The sequence below is a fragment of the Lathyrus oleraceus genome, chromosome 7 (genome assembly GCF_024323335.1).
Source record: "Lathyrus oleraceus cultivar Zhongwan6 chromosome 7, CAAS_Psat_ZW6_1.0, whole genome shotgun sequence".
NCBI lineage: Eukaryota > Viridiplantae > Streptophyta > Magnoliopsida > Fabales > Fabaceae > Lathyrus > Lathyrus oleraceus.
In genome coordinates, this window is record NC_066585.1 from 184,018,575 (window position 1) to 184,043,510 (window position 24,936).

Below are 24,936 nucleotides of genomic sequence, written 5' to 3' on the forward strand. Positions count from 1 at the left end.
AATTAATTTTTTTATCAAAATCCTATTTTCTTAAACATATAAAAGCATTAATTTTAAGCAATCAATCTCATTTAAAAGGAATATCCACAGTGGTTTGAAAGAGGTAAGCCCTAAGTGTGGAGCATTATTGGTTCTCCCCAAGCAGTTGGTGTAATTCCCCTTTCATTACCGACAGCACATCAGGACCTGATGTTTATTGATTTCCCCAGCCGAGTTGTTCATCTTCTCCAGCTGAGTTTGTGATTGTCCTCCCTCGGGTTGTAGGCATTTCATTGCAGCAATTTCCATGGTTTCGAAATAACTTTGTTTCCCCACAAGTCGCCATCAGATTCGTCCTGGGTCGGAGTTTGGAGCAGTTATTTATGGTCATCCCCTGCAGGGTTGTCTCCCATGTAATATGGGGTTGACCTAAAATTCCCCATAGGATTGACAGTAGTTTCCTCAGCAGATCTTCTCCTTTCTTCCCCAGCTAGGGTTGAGCCTTCGAGATGTTTGATCTCTCTCTAGCAGTTGTTTCCCTCCTGTGAAGATTGGCCTAGAATTTTATCGATGATTCAAACCAGCGACATTTTGTATCCTTTGTGATTGTTTTGTCAGCATAATCATCATATATGCATATACATATACATATACATATACATATCCACTCATATAGCTTCCATTATTGCATTATTGTATTTAGTAATCCACTGTTATGGTGGTACTTTATCCCCATGCAGGTTCGGTGTGTCTGTCCTCCTTCAATTGTAGAGTGTCAGCCCCCCTAAGCAGAACGACTTTAACCTTTCTCCCTTCCCCACTGAGTTATTTCCTCGTGGATGATTATTATTTCAGTTTCCTTCCCAGTTGATTATCTGGATGGAACCACTCCCCTTGAGTTATATCCTCACTGGGTTGAGTCTTTGATTGACCGTCTCTTTCAAGATCTTACCTAGATAGATGTCCCTGGTCCTCTAAGAGTCTATTACCCAGTAACTGGTAATATTCTTCTTAGTTTGCAGTTTGTTACTTCTCGCCCAATACCCAGCAAAAGTAACCCCCATTTTCTTCCCCAGCGGATTCGTTTTCACGTTTCCCAGGAAGTATATCCTTGATATGTTCATCTTAACCGATGACGGATATTTTCTTCCCCTCTGTTGAGTTTATCCTTGATATGTTCACTTTAACTAGTGACGGATATTCTTTTTTTGTTGGTATTCTGCCCAGTAAAAAGGTAGTTGTAATCTTTATTTTGTTCCCCAGAGAGTTAATTCTTAATATGTTCATCCTAACTGATGATGGGTTTCCTTCTCTTCGCGGTCTTCTACCCAGTATCCGGTAGTTGTAAATCCTGTTTTTTCTCCCCTTTGCAGAGTTTATCCTTGATATATTCACTTTAACCAGTGACAGATATTCTCCTGTGGTTTTCTATCTAGTAACTGATAGATATAATTCTCATTCTTCCCCTTAGAGTCTATCCTTGATATGTTCATCCTAATCGGTGACATATATTTTCCCTTTTGGTATTCTATCCAACATTTGATAGATGTAATTCCTACTCCGTTATGGAGGTTTATTCTTGATATGTTCATTTTAATCGATGACAGGTATCCTCCTTAACATCCCCAGGCAAGACTGTCCTTGATATGTTCATCTTAATCGATGACGGATTTTCTTTCCTTTGAGTTTATCCTTGATATGTTCACTTTAATCAGTGACGGGTATTCTCCACCTTCAGTCTTTTGCCCAGTAACTGGTTGTTGTAAATCCTATTTTTCCCCGACAAGTCTATTCTTACCCAGTAACCGATAATGAATACACCTCCTGGCTACCCTCGGCGAGTCATCCTTAATATGTTTACCCTAACCGGTAACAGATGTCCTCCCTGTCAGATTTTGTTATCCCCGTACCCAGTAACCGGTAGTGGGTAATATATTTCTTCTCCTCTTGTGTTGAAGGTCTTTTCTTCCCCAGTTGAGTTCGAGTGCGTGCTTCCCCAATGGAGTCACTATCCCCTGCTTGGTTCAGGCATTTCATCTTTGTTCTGATTTACCTGTTTCCCCCCTGCAGATTATTCCCTTTACTCCCCGGCTGAGTCTTTCCATTGATTTATTTTCATGGAATTCCTCGAGTCCCCCAGCAATTTTAAGTCGTGGCCTGGCCTACGCACAACCTTTTTATCCCCTCAGAGTCTCTGTTCCCTAGTGAGTTTTCCTTACGGAATGCATTACGCTCATGCAGACTTTCGGTGTCTCCAGATTCTTTTCCTTTATGGTAATATTTCCCCACAGAGATTTAGTTTAACATTCATATCATATGCATCATGAGGTATCTTAGGGACCAACGTTTTTTTCTATATGTTGTTATTTTAAGCCCATTCTATGGAGTCGATACAAAGACTTTACTCTTCACCTCCTCAGTTAGAATGTCCTTAAATAAGGGAAGCTGTAAGACCCCAATTTTGACCCTAAGATCCCTCATGTTATTTCATCATATGCATTAGCATTGGGATCACATCTTTGTATCCTCCTTACCCCTTATTCATTGGGTTTGTATTGGGAGAGATCACCAAGCACCATTTGATTGTATCATACTTTGTATTTTATCATTTTTTACTAACCAAAATACCAAAAATATGTCTTTGCATTTTGTCTAACTCTTTTGTAGGTAGGGCATATGCTCACCTTTGATCTAGCAAGTTCATATCTAGGGTTTAAGACCCTAATTGTTTAAGAGTTAAATCAAGAATGGTCTACAATGGATCTAAGAATCATATATGGATCCCCATGATCTTCATATGTTATTTTGATCAAGAAATCATCAAGAGTTTGGAATTGGTTTGCCTTGGAAACCCTAATTCATCTGGGTATCTTGTGTAACTTCTTCAACAAAATTATTCAACAATTGATCAAATATTTAAAGGGATACTTCAAATTTCATCATCTTATGCGTATATGATCTCCCATTAGTCCCAAAAGTCAAGAGAAATACAAGCTAGCAAGTTGGTTGATGATGGTTGACCAGAAGAATTCATTTGATCAAATCTGGGGTCCCCTAGACCCCATCTCCTACAATATTTGTCATATGAAAATGATTTCAAGATCAAAGTTACTCTAAATGACATTACAAAACAGTTTCATGTTTAGGTCTAGATCTATTTTTGCTTGGAAAGTCATTTTCTATGGTGAAAGAATATAGGTCATTTTGTCTAAACCCTAATTTGGAGGTCAAGTTCCCAAGACCATAACTTGATCATTTTTTATGAGATGAAAGATTTCCAAGTTTCACAATCAAATCCAAGATGTCTAATTCAACTTTGATGTTTGTAGGAAGATAAATTTCAACTTTTATGAGCATGTGATATGAGGATACATTTTAGGTCATTTTGGACCAATGCCATTGAACAAGTGATTTTTCTCGACTTCAAAAATGCATAACTCCTTCATCTTAAATCCAAATGAGGTCAAATTTGTGACCATTTTGAAGGACTTTGAGAGAGATACAACTTTGATGAAGGAACTTTTCTCATTTGAAGATCACATAAAAAAGTTAGCCAAGGTGGAATAAGTGAACATATGGCTTGACACTTAAATTTGTTTTTGATATGTTTAACTTTCCAAACTTCCACCTCAAATTAAAAAGTGTTCAACATGAATGTTGTTCCTCGTGATCTAACCTTTCCAAAAAGTACAATTTCATCCATTTTGGACAAGATTTGAATGGGATACGCATGGCTTGAACTTTGCATCATCATTTGGCAAGATTGAACTTCAAACTTCCATGCACAATTGCCTAACATTCCAACATGATCTCAGACTTGTGTGTACTCAATTATGGACCAAATGACATGATCTCATGGGCTTGTACACGCCCATGCATCCATGCATCACACATTTCTATTTTTGGATTCCATGTTCAAGTGTGCAAATATTAATTGGATTGGCTATAAATAGAGGCCCTATGCATCAGAAATGAGGACTCCTTCGCACCAGCTTTGACCCCAAACACCAAACCATTCCATTTGAGAGGATAAACCTGAGAATTTTCATTGGAAATTGAGTTTGAATCTCACTGTTTTGAGATTAAAAACTCCAGGGATCCAAAGCCTTTTGATCATTCTAATCTACTGCTGCAAGCATTCTAAGTAAGATCAAGCACGAATCAAAGCAAGAACCATCGAATTCAGACCTACATTGAAGGTATATTTTAGAAATTTTCATCTCTTCGATTCTTACTCAATTCTCCATAATTCTCTTGGATCCTTGGTTGTCTGAAGTCCTACCAATGTAGGCAACAAGATTGAGTTGCTTTGAGGTCAAATCGAAGCAACTCAGATCGTGCATCTCAAATTTCAACTCCTTGTATCTTCCCATATACTTGGAGTTAGGATGAATTGAGGCCAGATTCGAGCTCAATGCCATTTATACTTTAAAATCATATCCTTCTTTTTAATTTTGGTGATGGTTATGACTGAACCAGTCCGGTGAGGCTCGCTTGAGAAGGAGACCAGAGTTGTAGCATCGTTGGTGAGTTGGCGTGTTCAGAGCCACATGATCCTTTTGAAATGAAATAATCATAAGTGTTGGTTTGAATTACCAAGTTTGCAGCGCGCTGACTAGAGCCCATCATGGATTGCACGCTTGTGACCACTTAATCAGCCACCTCAATTAATGAGGGAGATCAAGTGGTCCACGTTTTTTTTGATTATTTGATTTTCATTTATTGGTTTTATTTTCATTAATTCATATTAATTTTAATATTGATCCAAAAAATATGAGAGTTTCACCAAAAATTCTTAAATAATTTCCTCTTTCATTTTGTGAATTAAAAATATTTTTTGGATCATTATTAATATTTTTCATGATTTAATTGATTTTGTGAATAATTTTAATTGTTTAAAAATATTTTTTAAGCTTCCAAAAATTATGAATTTTTTTCTCCATGGTCCTTTGACCTTGTTTGACCTATGATAAATCTCATGGCCATTTCTTTGGTGTTTTGATGAGATTTTAGGAACTCGATAAACCATAATTTAATTTAATGCATATTTTAGTTGATTTTAATTATTTAAATGCCAAATAAATTGTTTTGAGCTTCTAATTTTGACTTGTTGAGTTTGACTTGTGTTGTTGGGCGTTGGTCAAGGTTGATTTGACTTTGTTGAGTTAAGATCATTGGATTTAGGGGATTAATGAAATGTACATTTCATCTCCCAAAATGAATGAATGATCTTAATTTGGTAAAAGTCCTCCTTTGACCAATTTGTGTTGATTCCATTTCCCCTCCCTCTTCATCTCATTCACCCTCTCTATTCATTCATGTCATGGACCTATAATGTCTCTATATCCTAAGGCTAGTTGATTGCAAAATCAACATAAGTATGGATGAGATTAGGTCCATCTTTTTGCATATTCTTTTAAGTATGGTATGTTTTAGGAGCATAGTCCATTATACTATGTCTCTAACATGCATTAACACTAAAATTTCTATTGCCCAACCTCAAATAGTTGTGACTTCTACATAAGTCCAATTACGATTGCTTAACATAGCGCTAAATTTTGACACAAAAGGCATAACATTCTAGTAAGTGGGATTGTAAGTCTCCCCCCTTTCATGGTATTATTTGGAAACTTGGCCTTTTTTCCTTCCTTTGGAAGATGTCTTGGTTCAAGGATCCATGTTTGTGATAAGTGGGTTGAGTGTTCTCCAAAGAATGACTTAAACAAAACAAAAGCAAAAACAATACTAACTTCTAATCAACTAACAATTAACATTTAATTTCAAGCCATTTACTTTTATGAACTTTAATTTCAAGTCTTTATTCATTTGCCATTGTTCATACCATTCAATTTTTTTACTTAATGTCATTTTCACTTTGCTAATTTGAGCCTTATCTTGTGAATATATTGTGATTGTATATACTTGTTTGTTTTTGTGTTCCTTTGACTTTAATGTACATAATAACAACAAAAAATCTTAAAAGACGTTTTGTGTGGACTATTGGTTTGATCTGAGACATTGGACTTAGAATTAGGCAACATTCCCTATGCAAAGGAATTGGCCAATGCCAACTTTTCTAAAACCAAGTGCTTATGAAGTGAACATTCATCTGATACAATATTGAAGATACATTTGAGTTCATCTGCAACATGATCATATTGAATTTGTTACTTTGAACCTGTGCCTAATGCCTACCTTTGAAGTCATCTGATACATGGGAAATTTTGAAGAAGATCATGGAGTTGCTAAGCTTGGATGTGGATATCTTTATTTGATGCCTTGCTCTTCATCTTTCTATTTGTGTATTGATATTGCTTGATTTTAAATTCCATAGAAAAGTGGATTTCTATATGACACTCTTGTCTATTGGATTGCATCCCACTGGTCAGATCTTTTCAACTCTTAACTTTTAAATTTATGCTTAGGATTAGTCTCTTCATCTCTTCCCCCATTTCTTTAATTTCAAACCTATCTCTCCTTTTAAAAATCTTCTTTGCTTGTGATTTCTAAACTCAAACTTTATTCCAAATTAGAAACTTTGGCCTTATGCCATTGCATTTTTAAACTCTTTTCTTAATCAAAATTTGTAAATAAACTTAACTATACTTGACTTAAAATTTTAAAAGAAAAAAAAACTAACACTCATTCAAACATTTTAGGACTTTTGTGCCTTTGTTAAACTTAAATTTTCTTTAAAAGCAAGTCACTCACTTTGAAATTGATACGATGAACTATGGGGTTTTTATCCCTCATTTTTATGTTGGTACGTAGGCATAAGTCCGAAGAACTTGTCAAACAAAAAAATATAATCAATGAATTATGTTCTCATCCCTCCACTCTATTTACTTCAAACATCATTTTATATAAAAACACATATGCACACAAGAAAGGGCTCCCTAGGAGACTTTGGGTGCTAACACCTTCCCTCTGTGTAACCAACCCCCTTACCTGTAATCTCTGGAATTTTATTATTTTTGATTTGAAAATTTCTTATCTTTGGGTTTTGTTTGCACTTTTCCCTTTTCCCTTGGAGACAATAAAAGCGCGATGGCGACTCTAGTTTAATTGACATTAAGTTTATCCATAGCTTAATGGTCATGAATTTACCGTTACATTCTCCAGCAATTTTCATGTCGTAGCCTGGCCTATGTGTAACTTTTATCCCAGAGTCTTTGTCGCCCTAGTGAGTGTTCCTTACGGAATGCATTGTGCTCCTGCAAACTTTTGGTCTCTCCAGCTTCTTTTCCTTTCTGGCAATATATTCCCCATAAAGATTATTTTTGCATTCATATCATTTGCATCATGAGGTCTCTTAGGGACCAAAATTTGTTTCTTGATGTTGTTATTTAAGTCCATTCTACTGAGTTGATACGAAGATTTTAACCTTCACATCCTCAGCTAGAATGTCCTTAAATAGGGGCAGTTGTAAGACCCTAATTTTGACCCTAAGATCCCTCATGTTATCCTATCATTTGCATTGGCTTTGGGATCACACCTTGTCATCCTCCTCAATCCTCATTCATTGGGTTTGCATTGGGAGAGATCACCAAACACTTTTGATTGTATCATACTTTATTTTCTTTTGTTTACTAACCAAAATGCCAAAAAATACATATCTATGTGTAGCTTTCTTTCTTGTGTTAATGTGTGTCCACCTATGCCTCATCAAGCTCATATCTATGGTTTGAGACCCTCAATGTAAGATATCAATCAAGGAAAAGTTGACATTGGTTCTAAATATCATATATGGATCCCCATGTTCTTTAATTGTCATTTTGATCAAGAATTCATCAAGAGTTTGAAGCTTGTTTGCCTTGGAAGCCCTAATTCATCTAGGTATCTTGTGTGACTTCCTCAACAAATTTCTTCATCAATTTGTCAAATATATCAAGGTATACTCCATTATACATAATCTAAATCATATATGATTCTCCATGAGCCCCAAATATCAAAAGAACTTCAAGTTTGCAAGTTGGTTCAAGGAAGTTGACCAGAGAAAGTCAATTGGTCAAATCTAGGGTTCCCTAGACCCTATATCCTACACTTTTTGTCATATGAAAATGATTCCAAAATAATAGTTACTCTTTATGACATTCCAAACAACTTTCATATTGGCATCAAGATCTAATTTTGCTTAGAAAGTCATTTTTTATGGTGAAAGGTTATAGGTCATTTTGTTTGTGCCCTAGATGGAAGGTCAACTTCCAAGAATCATACCTTGCTAATTTTTTATTATATGAAGGAAATCCAAGTTTCATGATTAATTTAAATATGTCTTATCCAAATTTTCCTCTTTGATAAATGTAAAATTATACTTGCAAGGGTATGTACTAAGAGGAAAGATTATAGGTCATTTTGGGACATCATCATTTAACAAGCAATTTCCCTTAACTTCTAAAATCCATAACTCTCTCATGAAAAATTAAAATGGTGTCAAATTTGTGACCAAATTGAATAGGAGTGAAAGAGATACAACTTTGAAGAAGGAACCATTTTCATCTGAAGCTCATAGCAAAAGTTATTCAAGGTGGAAAAAGTGATCATTTGACTTTTAACTTTGAAAATTTTCAACTATGTTTGATTTATCCAACTTCCACCTCAAAATTCATCATGATCCAAGCTCCAAATGGAAAGAGTTTCAACATAAAAGTTTATCCCCTTCATGTTGCCTTTCCAAAGAGTCTAAGATCACGCATTTGGAGCATTTTTGAGTGACTTGTGTATAGGTGCAATGCATGGCTCCATTTGGAAGATTTTCATGACCATTTTTTATTTCACAATGCTTGGCTTCATGAATTGTTTTCAGCATCACATGTGAATTTTGGACATATTCCAATCATTATTTAGGCCTAGCACATGCCCATTAAAGCATGCACCCTGGCATTGCTATTTTTGGCAAAACTTCAAATGGTGTGAAAAGCAACGTGTAGGCTATATATACATGTTCTTTGAGCTCAGAATTGGATCCCTCTTGCCCAAGTTTTGACTTGCTTCTTCCCTAAACCTCCATTAAAGGATAAACTTGGAGATTTCTCTTGAAATCAAGTTTTAATTCTCATTCTGTTTTGGAATTGAAACTCCAAGAATCCAAGCCTTTCAATCACTCATTTCTCTTCCTGTAAGTTGTTAGAGGCTAGCCAAGGCAAATTGGAAGCAAGATCAAGCTCAATTGAAGCAAACCGAAGGTGAATTTTCTGATTTTTCTCTTCTTCAGTTTTCCCTCAGTTCTCCATTATTTTGCTTGTTCTTTGATTGTCTGAAGACCTACCAATGTAGGCAACAAGATTGAGTTGCTTCGAGGTCAAATCGAAGCAACTCAGTTCATACTCCTCAATTTTCAATTCCATGTATCTTTCAATATACTTAGAACTGGAGAGTTTTGAGGGCAAATTTGGATTCCAAACAATTTTCTCTTCAAATTAGTGTCTACACTTTTCATTTTGGTAAAGGCTGACGGTGGACCAATCCGGTGAGGTCCACCGGAGAAGATGACCGGAGCCCTAGCTCCGATGGTGTGTTGGCATTATCCTATCCCTTTGATCCTGGTTCCATGTTTTAATCAGAGCCCTTGGTTTTGATTACCATTCCTGGAACACGTTTGACTTGGCCTTTGGTAGACTGCACACACGTGGCCATCCGATTTGTCACCTAATTTAATGAGGGAGATTTGATGGCCCTTGTTTTTTCCATTTATTTTTATTATTCTGATTTTATTTTAATTACTTCTATTTTGATTAATTTATATTAAATTCATTTTTAATCCAAAAAATATGGGACTTTCACAAAATATATTTAAATATTTTCCTCTTCAATATTTTGAATTAAAATCATTTTTTGGATTAATTTTGATATTTTTTGTGAATTAATTGGTTTTGGACTTGTTTTTAAATATTTTAAAATACTTCTGACTTTCTAAAAATTCTCAAATTTTTTGTCTAAGGTCCTTAGACCTTGTTTGACCTAGGATAAATCCCTTGGCCATTTATTTGGTGATTTGATGGGATTTGAGGTTTTTACTTTGGAAAATGCTTTTTAATTTGATTTTTAATTGCTTAATTGTTTAAATATATTGTTTAGCCATTTGTTTGACTTTGTATTGTATAACTTCCTGTTTTGCCTTGACCATGGTTGATTTGAACTTCCATTTGATCAATACTATTGAATTTAGGGGGTTGATGAAATGTACATTTCATACCTCAAAATGAATGGATAGTATTGATCAGATAAAATTCCTCCTATGATCAATTTGGATCTTTATTCCCCCCTTCTTCTTCATATTCATCCATATTCATCCATCATTGACCAATGAATTCTCTCCAAGTCTAATGCTAGTTGATTCATGAATGACTTTGTGTCAGATGAATCAACATAAGCCTGACTGAGATAAGTCCTTCCCACTTTATTTTTGTGTGTGGTATGTTTTGGGAGCTTGGTTCTTTGTACCATGTGTAGCGGGGTATTCGTTACCATTAGAGATATTGGCTAAATCCAAGGTAAATCATACAAGTCGAGTCGTCACCGCACTTCTATTTATCCAAAGGAATGGTTAGAAAGCGAACAAAAACCTAAAAGTTTTATCGAATCAAAAACTAGTAAAAATGTCAGAGATCTGGGTAAGGGGGTTGGTTATGCAATGGGAAGGTGTTAGGCACCCAAAGCATCTTAGGTACTCCTAGGGAGCCCTTTTCACATTTGTTGTAAGGTTGTTGTTTTTTTTTTTTTTGTGAAAATTTATTTGTGCAAACATGATTGAAGGGATGAGAAAAGAATATACAAATTTATTTACATTTTTGTGTTTGAATGGATGAACCCATTGCCTACGTACCATCTTAAAAAAGGATTAGGATCAAAACCTCGTAGTTCGGGGTAAAAAAATTCAAAAAAAAGTTGGTGAATTGATTGGTCCAAAAACCTTAAGGTCTTTTGTTATCAAAGGGAGAAAACTCAACCTAAAACCACAAATCCACCATGTGAGGATAGCTTCAACATGCTAGTGAGGGGTTAACCCTATAATAAGCATGGAAGACTCATTGTCCATCACTAAGGATAAAGGTGAGTATTATATCTACCTCAAGGATAACTCAAACCTAATAGCTAATGGTTATAAAAAAAGGTTTGATTAAGAAGGTGGCCATTGAAACCACAAAAAGTATTTGAATGGGTTATATTTACCAATTAAAAGTATTTACAAAAATAGGGTTAAAGTGGATTAAAAGGTTCAATTCAAAATAAGTGTTATGAAAAATAAGTTTGAAAATCAAAAGCATAAGGCTTAGGTTTCTAATGTTGAAAACAAAAGTTATTGTTTGCACAAAAAGTTTTGGCTTGGGTTAGAATGGGGAAAAAAAGAAGGGTTAAATTCCTAAACATACAAGAGATAAGGGAAAAGAAAATAAAACCACATTAGGAGTTCCCCTCTTGAGATCATATTGATGATCCAAGTAGCTCCCATCCTTTGGAATAAGCAGTCACAAACAAATATCTCAAGCCATTAAGCACAGGTAATCGGAATAAACCTCCAGGTGGTATCCCACAAATAAAGTGGAACACCAGGCCATCTCTGCAAGAGTCATGTGAGCCCTCTCAAAAAAAACTCAACAAACAGGTTAGAGAAACAAAAAAAAGGGTAATCAAGGGTTGCCCCCAAATCAAAATGTAACCACAGGAATCATGCCATTAAAATTCACAAAAAAGCTCACAAAAAGCAACCAAGGGTAGGAGGCCTAAACCTCCTGTCAAACACATGCATCCAAAGGGTATCAATTTCACCCATAATACCTCATACCCTCAGATGATTCAAATTAAGAGCATAAAATTATGGGAATAAGGCAAACCTGATTGGAGAGCTTGATTGAAATTGAGTTGCACCCGTGAGGTTTACAAAACAATCTTTAGGGTTTATGTGAGGCATAGGTGATTCTGTGCAGTTGAGTTCCCTTCAGGGTTTGGAGGCTGCTCTGAGTTCTCTGTTAGCTTTTCTCTCACTTTCTTTTTCCTTCCAGGGTAATAGGAATGGAATCTCCTTTTGTTTCACCGAAACTCTGAATTTATAACCTGATTTTTGTAGACCTGTGGGCTCAAATGAGAGAGGCCCAAGTCCAAATTTTTTTTTTTGTTTTTTTTTTGTTTTTTTATTATTTTTTTATTATTATTATTTTTTTAAACACGTGGGCTTCGCCTAGCGAGCATGATAGTTCAAGAAATTCCTCTGAGCGTAGGTGATTCTGGTGGCTTTTCTTGGGACTCGCTAGGCGACCCATTCTGCTCGCCTAGCGAGCATGACAGCTCATGAACAAACTTTTGCTCCTTCAAGATTAACGTTTTGACTGACGAATAGACCCCATTTGAACCTGTTGGAAGTATCTCAAGCCATTCCCTTGTGTTGACTGATCATCTAAATAGAACCCACAAAGTGTCTTGGATGATACTCAAGCTTCAAACAAAAGATGTTAGTGACACATTTTTGTGCTTTTGGTTAGTAAACAAAAGTAAGAGAAACAATGATGTATAATTCAAGCATGCTTGGTGAGCTCAAACCAATCACAAGGAGTCCCACCCAAAGGCAAAGGGAACCAAGATGCTAAAGATCTTGAGGCAATGCAAATGCAATGTTATGATGCCATGAGGGATCTTAGGGTCAAAATTGGGGTCTTACACCATGTCTCCAACATGCATTAACACCAATATTTTATTGCCCGGCCTCAGATAGTTATGACTTCTACATAAGTCTAATTACTATTACTTAACATAAAGCTTAATTTGTCCCAAAAGGCATAACATTCTTGTAAGAGAGATTGTAAGTCTCCTATTCTTCATGGCATTGAGTGAAAACTTGACCTTTTTTCCATTCATGAAAGCTAGTGGCATACTTTTTGATTTATCCAAGTTGGATCCCTTCTCATGGATGATGTCTTGGTTCATGCCTTCATACTTGTGAATAAATGGTTGAGTATTCTCCAAAGAATGACTTAAACAAATTGAACTCTTCACTAACATTTGACTAACCCCTCATTAACATTGTTTTATTTTAAAGTCATTTACTTAATGCAATTTAAATTTCAGTACATTTATCATTCATTGCCATTTACATTTCATGCAAGATGTTTATGTTTCAGTCCTTTTCACTTTGCTCATTTGAGCCATATCTTGTGATTGTATATATTGTGTGCTTGTGATTTTGTTCTGCTTGTGGTCTTAGGACCTTAAAATATTTCATATCAACAAAAGCCTTAAAAAATATCTTGGTGGACCGTTGGACTTGATCTGAAATTTTGGACTTAGAATAGGCAACTTCCCTATGCTTTGAGGACCTGGCCAATGCTACTAGTTGAGACTGGGTTATCCTTGACTGTGCCTTTCATCTGATGCGAACCTTGAAGTGCCCTTGGTTCATCTATTTTGTGGTCTCTTTGTTTAATCAGTTATTTTGACTTTGTGATTGATGTCTGATGATTGTTTTCTGAGAATTTGCCAAGGAATACTTTCACCTGATACATTGGAAGACATTGAAGACTTCTAGCTATTGGAGTGCTTGCTTGGATGTTATGACTATATTTATTTGATGTCTTGGTCTTCATATGATCTGCTTGGATGTTTTCTTATGCTTATTTTCTTGCTCAAAAGTCCAAAGGAAATGAGTTTCTATCTGACATTCTTGTCTTGTGGATTCACCCCATTAGACATATCTTTTCAACTCTTAACTTTTAATTTTTGTCTAGGATAATCCCTTCATCTCCTCCCACTTCTTTAATTTCAAAATCTCTCCCTCTTTTTCAAAACCTTCTTTGTTTGTGTTTTCAACTTAGACATGTTTAATGATTAGAAATTTTGGCCTTATACCATTGAATTTTCAAAAAAAATCTTAATCAAAATTGTTAAGAAACTTAATAATATTAACCCCAATTTCAAAAGACAGAAAGAACTAACAACCTCATTCAAACCTTTGGCCATTTTGTGCCTTTTCTTTCAAAAACTTTGATAAAATCAATTTATCAACCTCTGTGAAATTTTTACCACGAACTACGGGGTTTTGATCCCTCATTTTTATGTTGGTACGTAGGCATAAGACCAAAGGTCTTGTCAAACACAAAAATATAATAAATGAATTTTTTCCTCATCCCCCCATTATATCTTTATCAAACATCTTTTTAACAAAAACACTTGGGTGCTAATACCTTCCCTCTCTGTAACCAAACCCCTTACCTATAATCTCTAACATTTTATTAGTTTTGATTTTGTTCGTACTTTTGCTCTTTTCCTTTGGAAACAATAAAAGCGCAATGACGACTCTGGTTTTATTGACGTTGAGCTAACCAGTAGCTCGATGGTCATGAATTTACCGCTACACGGTGAGTCTGGCAACTTTTTCTCTGAGCTCTGATTCTCTTGTTTCATCTGATCCATCCTTCTCTGACGATTAGCACAAGTATTGTAGTGATGAGTCAGCTTATCTGATACAAATACGAAGAATAATGAGACATCTGGCCAAAGGGCGAGAAGGCAAGAAACCTGTTATGCGAATGATGCATGAAATACAACATTTTTATTTTATTATTTCAAGGAACATATAAAGCCTTACTTGCAAATATTTGAATAATAATAATAATAATCAATAATAACATTTGGAATTGATCATAAAATCTCGTTCTATTCATAAAATTTGGAAGGATTACACTGAGTACAATTTCAGAAACCAAAAGTACAAATACAAGAAAAAAAGGAAAGTATCATCCTAAGGATCTCTAACAACTACATCAGCTGAACTAGCCAAATGAGTGTACTTCCTTCAAATGCGTCTGATCTCTGACTCATAAGAGGTCTTCATTTAAGCTTTCTCAATGATGAGTTGATCGACGATCTTCTTCAAGCACCGTAAGGCTGAGGCATACTAGAGGAAAATAAATCCTCCATCTCTCTCTCTTTCTCTCTCTCTCTCTCTTTCTCTTCACTGTATGCTCTTCAAGAATCTCAATGAATGAATCTTTGTCTTTCAACTCAAGTTGTAACTCTACTTGCTTTCGGTGCTAGGCATGGAACCGCTCTTCCCACAGGTCTCTCTCTTGCTTCATCTTAGCAAATTCATCTTCTAACTCCTCTACATCTTGGTTAGGGAGAGTTGATGGCTCAACCATAACCATAGACATAGGTCTCTCGCAGGCGTACGACATCTTAAGCTCCAAATCTCTCTTCTTCACCCAATTAGTGTAAGCTTCCAAAGCTACATAATTGCACGGACCAAGCTCGAATCTACCCTTCCTATAAACATTGTGCCAAGCACGCACCATCCTACTCTTCAAACTTTCTGGATCTTTACCCTCTTGATAGAACAAGCCTTCTAACTGAATGTTATTAGGTTTATCCTTCAAGGGGAACCCAAGCTGACGACGAGCCAAAACGGGGTTGTAGTTAATTCTTCCTTGTATACCATTAAGGGGTACATTAGGGAATTCACCATAAATGTCAATAATTTTCAACCCATCAAATGCATAATAATACCAAGTAATATCACCATTAGTGAGAGACATAAGTCTCTGAGACCACCGTAGACATTGCTTGTTTTTCAAGAAAGTAGGTGTCTGAGGCAAGTGCGAAATAAGCCACTTGTGCATAAGAGGAATGCATAACACAATGGTTCCACCACCCTTAGAATTCATTAAATGTAAAGAGAAATATGTGTCGCCCAATAAATTCGAAACAGGATTCCCAATCAAGAAGATTCTAATGGCGTTAACATGAACAAAGTTATCAATGTCAGGGAACAATGTTAAACCATAGATGAGCAAGACAAAGATGGCTTCAAAAGCACCCATATTACCAATTTGAGCAAAATTAGTAGCTCTACCAATAAGAAACTCGGAAGTAAGGCCTTGGATCCCTCCTTTCTTTATCATGTTAGCATCAATCTCGGATTTCTTCAAATGAAGAGTATCACATATGACGTGAGATCTCGGAATCTCCTCCAATCCACTGAAAGGTACCTTGTTAGATACGGGCATACCCAAGAGATAGGCATACTCCTCTAACGTATACATGAGCTGATAATCCAGAAAAGTGAAGCACCGATAGAGAGGGTCATAAAACTGCACCAAGACACCCAAGAGTCCTTCAACCATATCAGTAGACAATACAAATAAAAGCTTCCCATGATGCTGCTTGAAATCCACAGGATCCACTACAAAGGATGATAGCTTCCTTAATTCTTTCAAGTTAGGACATCTGAAACTATACTTTTTAGTGTTCCTTCATCCACAATCCATGGTCTGAAAATATTTGTAAATATGACCTAAGTTCCTTGAAATTTTAGTTTTGTGATGAATGCTATGATGTGCATGTATGCATGAATGCAGCAATCACACACAAGGGATCACACGCAAGGCAAACACAAACAAAGGTCAAGGGATGGATCAAGTCATCATCAAGATCAATCATCCATTTTGGTGGATTAGAGTTTTCACCCAATCAACACCCAAGTTCGATTGATATTCATGAGATTGATCGGATCAACCAAGAATTAAAGGGTTTGTTGCGAGTCACGAGCATGAAGTAGGGTTAAGAACCATCCCAAAGGAGTTTACTAAGGATAAAAACCTATAGATCATGTTCTAAAAAGTTTCCAGAGTCGTGATCCCATCTATCGGATACTATAGGTTAGGATGACTTACTCATCAACCCATAGTGTTCTCAAGAGAAACTCGTTTGAGTGTAGTATCGTGTAATAACTATTATCCAGTCTACACTTGACCAGTCTCCGCACTACTTCCTAAATAGGACAAGTTAGGGTTAAATATTCTACGGTCCTCAGCTTCTCGGACCCCTAAATCAGAGAAAGTAATGCCTATCCACGACTTACTCGTGTGACATCAGTAACTCCAAAGAGGTCTCCGCTGAGTGGGGGATCTCATGTCAACTCTTTCAGGACTACTCCTTCAAAGCCAACATGACTATACCACCCTTCTATCTTAGATTGCACTAAAGTTCAGTTTAGAACTTATCTCACTACACAGAGACCACCAAGCACAACAGACAGAAAGTATCACACATATAATATATACACATAAGAAGTAGGTTAAACCCACTAAGGATTATTCCCCAACAGAGTCGCCACTTTTCTATAGCGGTAAATTCGTGACCACTGAGCTATTGGTTAGCTCAACATCAATAAAACTAGAGTCGCCACCGCCCTTTTATTGTTTCCAAAGGAAAAGGGAAAAGTATGAACAAAACCCAAAGATAAAAAGTTTTCAAATAAAAAATAATAAAATGTCAGAGATTACAGGTAAGGGGGTTGGTTACACAGAAAGAAGGTATTAACACCCAAAGTATCCTTGGTACTCCTAGAGAGCCCTTTTTGTGCGTAAGTGTTTTAGATGAAAATATGTTTGATAAAAAAAAGTAGAATGAGGGGATGATAAAAGAATTTCATTAATTATATTTTTGTGTTTGACAAGACCTTCGGTCTTATGCCTACGTACCAACATAAAAATGAGGGATCAAAACCTCGTAGTTTATGGTAAAAAATTCAAAGAAATGGGTGAATTGATTTTAACAAAAGCTTAAAGATCTTTTGTTATCAATGGGAGAATACTCAACCAAACATCCCCCGATAATGAGTGCTTTACAACATTTAAGAGGGATGTCTCCAACTTGGATTTAACCAATAAGTATGCCACTAACCCTTAATAAATGGAAAGACTTATATTCAAAATCTCATGGAATGGGAGAATTATATCTCAACCAAGGATAACTCGAATCTAAATGTTCTCCTTTGAAAAAGTTAAAAGAAAAAGGAATAAAATGTCCAAAAGGATTAGTTGAGATTGTTGATTCTTTTTGTCTTTTGAAATTAAAGTCAATATGATTAAGTTTACTTACAAGTTTTATTTAAGAAAATATTTTGAAAATCAATGGCATAAGGGCAAAGTTTCTACTCATTAAAACAAGTCTAAGTTGAAAACAACAATCAAATAAGGTTTTGAAAATGAGGGAGAGATTTTAAAATTAAAGAAGCGGGAGGAGATGAAGGGACTATCTTAGACAAGATTTAAAAGTTTAGAGTTGAAAAGATCTAACCAAGGGGAAGCAATCCATAAGACAAGAATGTCAGATAGAAACCCATTTCCTTTGGAATTTTAAGCAATCGATAAGCATAATCATCCAAGAAATTAATATGAAGACCAAATGGCATCAAATAAAGATAGCCAAAACATCTAAGCAAGCACTCCAAAACCAAGCAGTCTTCAATGTCTTCAAATGTATCATATGAACATTCCTTGACACAGACTTACAGAGACAAGCATCAGGTATAAATAATAAGATCAAAATAACAGTTTGAGCACAGAGGGTGTTGTTTTAGGATTGTATCAGATGAATGACATTAGCCAAGTCCTTCAAAGCATATGGGTGTTGCCTATTCTAAGTCCAAAAGTTTAGATCCAGTCTCAGATAGAGGTCCAACAGTCCATCAATGTATTTTTTAGGGTTTTTGTTGTTATTAAGTATTTTAAGGTCCTAAGACCACAAATAAAACAAAACCACAAGCACAATATAATACAAGCACAAAGTATGGCTCAAGTGAGCAAAGTGAAAATGACTGAAACATAAACAAGTTGCATGAAATGTAAATGGCAATGAATGATAAAGTGCATAATTTTAAATTGAATTAAAGTAAATTGCATTAAAATAAGGTCAATGCAAAAGATGTTAGTCAATATTAGTGGAAGTAGAAAATTGTTTTAAGTCATTCTTTGGAGAACACTCAACCATCCACTCACAAGCATGAAGATATGAACCAAGACATCATCCATGATAAGGGCTTCAACTTGGATAAATCAACAAGTATGCCATTAGCTCTCACAAATGAAAAAAAGGTTAAATCTTCACACAATACCATGAGGAATGAGAGACTTGGGACAAATTTAGCTTTATGTTAAGCAATCGTAATTGGACTTATATAGAAGTCATAACTATCTGAGGTCGGGCAATAAAAATATTGGTATTAATGCATGTTAGAGACAAGGTATAATTACCCAAGCTCCTAAATCATACCATATACAAAAATAAAATGGGATGGACTTATCTCAATCAGGCTCATGTTGATTCATCTGACACAAGGTCATTGGTGAATCAACTAGTATTTGATATTTGAGAAGTCATTGGTCAATGAAGGATTGGGGAAGAAGGAGATGAAGATAAGAAGATGAAGTGAAAAGAAATCCCAAATGGATCAAGGGATGAACTTTATTTGATCAACACCATCCATTCATTTTGGGGGATGAAGTTCAAACTTCATCAACCCCCTAAATCCAATGGTTTTGATCAAATTGAAGTCCAATTTTCAACCAAGATCAAGGCCAAACACAAGATGAGTCAACACAAAGTCAATCAAATAGCTCAACAAAATTGTATGCAATTAAACAATTTAATTCCAATTTTTAAATGAATGAAAATGCATTTTTAAAGATGGAAAAGGTCAAGGGATTTATCTTAGGTCAAACAAGGTCAAAGGACTTTTGACTAATTTTTTTGGGAATTTTTGAAAGTCAGAAGTATTTAAAATCAATTAAAAACAAGTCAAAAATCATTTAATTCACTAAAAATATCAAATCCAATCCAAAAAATAATTTTTATTCAGAAAATGGAAGAGGAAATTATTTGAATTTTTTGGTAAAAGTCCCATAATTTTTGGATTAAAATTGGGTTTATAATGAATTAAATAAGAAAAGGTTATTTAAAATATTAATTCATAAAATCAGATTAATAAAAAAAATAAGGGCCATCAGATCTCCCTCATTAATTGAGGTGACATATTTGATGGCCACGCGCGTTTCATTCATGGTACACCCTAGTCAACGCGTATACATCATTGGTAATCAGCATGAAAGGTCAAGATTAAAACATAGGCCAAAGATCATATGGCCTGGATTGATCCAGCGCACCACCGGAGCCCTAGCTCCGGTCACCCTCGTCGGACTGTCCAACCAAAATGTTCATAGAAATGAAAGATCCATACACTATTTTGAAGAGAAAAATGCCAGGAGTTCGAATCTGACCTCCGTTTTCTCTAATTCTCACTATACATAAAGATATGTGTAATTGAAAAATGAGGTATGCAAACTGAGTTGCTTCGATTTGGCCTCAAAGCAACTCAATCGTGTTGCCTATATTGGTAAGACTTCAGCCAACCAAAAATTAACTCAAAAAGATGGAGAAATGAGAGAGAATTGAAGAAGGAAAATTTGAGAAATTCCACCTTCGATTTGCAGTGATGAAGCTCGATCTCGATCTCAATCCTCTTGGCCTTGCTTCTCCTTGCTTGCAGGAGATAATTCAAGCGAAAATGGTTGTGAACCCTTGGAGTTTTAGCTAAAAACAGAAGGTGAACTAAAACTCGATTTCAAATAAATCTTCATGATTGTTCTATCAATGGGAGTTAGGGGATTTACAGATCAAAGCTTGGTCAAGGGTCCTTCATTTCTGAGGCAATGGACATGTACTTATAGGCTTATGAATTCCTTTTCACACCAATTGAAAATTTGGCCAAAAACAGAAACTCGTGTGCATGGGTACATGGGCATGGAATTAGGCCCAAACAATGATGTGATCCATTTCCAATTCGTGCATAATTGATGTTGAAGTCATAACATGGAATCATGCAAAGGTATTTGAAAATTGAGTTCAAAAATTGCCAAAATAAACCATCCAAAGGAACCATGCGCAAGTCCCTCAAATTTGACCCCAAATGTAATGATCTTGGACTCTTTGGAAATCTAGCATGAAAGGGAACAACTTTGATGTTGGAAATTTTTACATTTGAAGCTTTGATAATGATGAATTTTGGTGTTGAAGTTGGAGGAACCAAACATACTTGAAAATTTTCTAAGTTAAAAGTCAAATGTCCCATTTTTCCACCTTGAATAACTTTTGCTATGAGCTTTAAATGACTTTGGTTCCTTCTAAAAAGTTGTATCTCTATCAATTATATTAAATTTAGTCACAAATTTGACACAATTTGGATATTTCATGATGGAGTTATGGATTTTAGAAGTTGAGGAAAAATGCATGTTCAATGGTAATGGCCCAAAATGACCTATAATGTTTCCTCATGGTACATGCCCTTGCAAGTGTAATTTGACCTTTCTCAAAGAATAAAAGTTGGATAAGACACCTTAATATTGATCATGAAATTTGGATCATATTCATATCATAAAAATTGATAAATTTATGGTTCTTGGAAGTTGACCTATCTAGAGCATAGACAAAATGACCTATAATCTTTCACCATAAAAAATGACTTTCCAAGAAAAATTAGCTCTTGATGCCAACATTAAATTTGATTGAAATGTCATAAAGAGTAACTTTGATCTTGGAATCATTTTAATATGACAAACATTGTAGGAGATAGGGTCTACGAAATCCTAGATTTGACCAGTTGACTTTTTTGGTCAACTTCCTTGAACCAACTTGCAAATTGAGGTTCTTTTGATCTTTGGGGATCATGGATGATAATATATGCTCAAGATGATATTAAATTAAGTATACCATGATATTTTTGACTAATTGTTGAAGAAACTTGTTGAGGAAGTCACACAACATATCCAGATGAATTAGGGCTTCTTTGACAAACAAGCTTTAAACCCTTGATGAATTCTTGATCAAAATGACAAGTAAAGAACATGGGGATCCATATATAATGCTTAAAACTCAATTGGACCATTGATTTCTTGATACCTTGCATTGAGGGTCTCAAAACCTAGTTGTGAGCTTGATGAGGCACAGGTGGACACACACACTACCTACAAAGGAAACAAAGATACACTAGACACATTTTTGGTATTTTAGTTAGTAAAAAAATAAAAATAAAGTATGATACAATCAAATATGCTTGGTAATCTCTCCCAATGAGAACCTAATGAATTAGGGGTGAGAAGGATACCCAAGTGTGATCCTAATGCCAATGCCAAGTTGATGAGATGGCATGAGGGATCTTAGGGGTAAAATTGGGGTCTTACACTACTCCTTTTACATTTGAAACAACTAAGGTTGTGCCTTAGAAATTCGACATAACTAATATGGATAGGGAGCCTGAAGATGTTGAACGTGAGAAGAGGCCGAAGGATGTTAGTGTCGATGTCACAAACAATACGGGAACGAGTAGAATGACCCGTAGTGGTCGAATTTATACTCTCGATTTCAATGTGAACCCTTAAGCACCGACATAGGAAGCTACAATTTCAATTCTTGCCAATGAATCTAGAGTGGTACGGTAAGGGGTACAGTCAGGTGAAGATGTTGAATTTTTGAAAATGATAAAGAAGAGTGACTACAAGATATTCTATCAGGTGTATCAAACGCCATTGAAGATATTTATCTTGTCCTTGCTATTGAACTACCAAGATCATAGGGAGACTTTACTCAAAGTTCTTGCCCAAGCTCTTGTTACTTAAGATATAACGGTTGGCCGATTCAGTAGGGTGGTTGCTAATATCACATATTGAAACACTTTAAGCTTCAGCAATGAAGAGTTGCCTAAGGATGGACATAATCACAACCACGACTTACATGTGTCTATAAAATGAAAAAAATATGCTCTAGCTAGAGTGTTAGTTGACATTGTGCCTTCCCTTAATGTCATACCAAAAAGGGAACTTGCTAAAGTTTCCTACCAAGGATCAAAGATGAAACCCAGTGCACTAGTGGTAACGGCGTTTGATGAGTACAAGAGGATAATAATTGGATAGGTAGAGCTATTAATCCAAATCGGCCCACATGTATTCCCAATCACTTTTTAAGTCATGAATATTAATCCTGCTTATAGCTATCTTTTGGGACGCCCATGGATACATGTTGCTAGGGCAGTGACTTCTACTTTGCACTAGAAAATGAAGTTTGTCATCAAAGACAAGTTCATCATTAATCTCAGGAGAAGAGGATTTCATAGTCAGTCAAGTCTCCTCTTTTAGATATATTTAGGATGATGAGGATTCCTTGGAAACCTCTTTCCAGGCACTCGAGATAGCCAATTCCACGTTTGTGGAAACGAATGACCCTTTTGAGAAGGCCAGTTCGTCATTTGTATCATTGCAGACCGCGAAAACGACAATTGAAAGTGGAGGCCCTACAGGTTGGGGGAAAGTCATTGATATCAGCGAGAAGAAGAATCATTTCAGTTTGGGGTATAAGCCTTCTGCTTAGAAAGGAGCCCTGGTCCCTACAAGGGATCACACATGAAGCATCCAAGAAGTGTTCCTTAGCACATGCTTTGTCCATGGAGATCGAGTTAGTTCCATTGAAGATAACATTGTGGATGAAGAAATGTCAAATCTTGTATACCGGTGTGAAGCAACCTTGACAAATTATGAGGCATTTCAGATTCCAAAAGTCTTTCCCGTGTCAAATAATTATATTTTCCTTTATTTTTCAAATCTTTACATCTGCCTAAGGCTAATGGATCATTGTAGGGCCACTTTAAATTTCAAAATATCATTATGATAAATAAAAGGAATTTTGTTCATTTCTTATCATTTATTTAGTGTTTTTCTTTTCAGAAAATGGAAACCTTTTTAAAAACTACAAAATATTTTTATTTCATTTGCATTTTAATTTCCACTTTTCTAAAAGTAATCGTTCAAAAACATGCAGAATAGTCAATAAACCAGTTCAATCTGATGACCCTACTACTTCCTATAACTTTGAACTCTTTATTTACCAAGCAGAAGAAGAAAGCGAGGAAGATTGTGACATCCCTGAAGAAATGGCAAGGCTGCTCAAGCACAAGTCCAAAGCCCTTCAGCCACATCAAGAGTCAGAGGAGACGATCAACCTCGGAAAAGAGGAAGAGAAGAAAGAGGTTAAAATTAGGACCACACTTGAGGAAAACATTAAGGAAAGATTGACCAAGCTGATACAAGAGTATGTGTATGTATTCGCATGGTCATACCAGGATATGCCAGATCTAGACACTTGCATTGTTGTGCATAAATTGTCAGTTCATCCAGACTGCTCGCTAGTGAAGCAAAAGCTCCGAAGAACAAGACCCGACATGGCTCTGAAGATTTATGAAGAGGTCAAATACCAATTTGATGTTGGTTTCCTAGAAATTTGAAGTACCCTCAACGGGTGGCTAACATTGTGCATGTTCCCAAGAAGAATGGCAAGGTCAGAATGTGTGTCGATTATAGGGATTTAAACAAAGATAATCTAAAGGACAACTTCCCTATGTCACACATTAACACTCTGGTAGACAACACAGCTAAGTTTGTTGTCTTCTCCTTCATGGATGGATTCTCATGTTATAATCAGATCAAGATGGCTCCACAAAATATGGAAAATCCCACGTTCATTACCCCTTAAGGAACATTTTGTTATAAGGTTATGTCTTTGGTCTCAAGAAAGCAGAGGCAACATACCAGAGAGCGATGGTCACCATTTTCCATGATATGATTCACAAGGAAATTGAGGTTTATGTTGATGATATGATCGTTAAATCTCAAAGTGAAGAGGATCATATAAACCACTTGCATAAGATATTTGAGCATCTCCAAAAATTCCGACTATGATTAAACCCTACGAAATACGCTTTTGGTGTTCAATCAGGAAAGTTGCTTGGCTTCATCGTTAGCCAACGAGGAATGGAGGTAGATCCAGACAAAGTCAGAGCAATATAAGACATATTTGCTCCATGTACAGAAAGAGAAGTCAGAGGTTTCCTCGGATGATTGAACTACATCTCTAGATTTATCTCTTATATGACTGCTATGTGTGAGCCAATATTCAAGTTACTTTGAAAAGATCAAGCAATTGAATAAACTCTGACTTCCAAAAAGCTTTCGAGAAAATCAGAGATTATCTACAAGAGCCTCCTATTCTTATTCCACTTGTTCAGGGGAAGCCACTCTTTATGTATGTGATTGTGCTTGAAGAGTTAATGGGATGTGTGTTGGGGCAACACAATCAAACCGG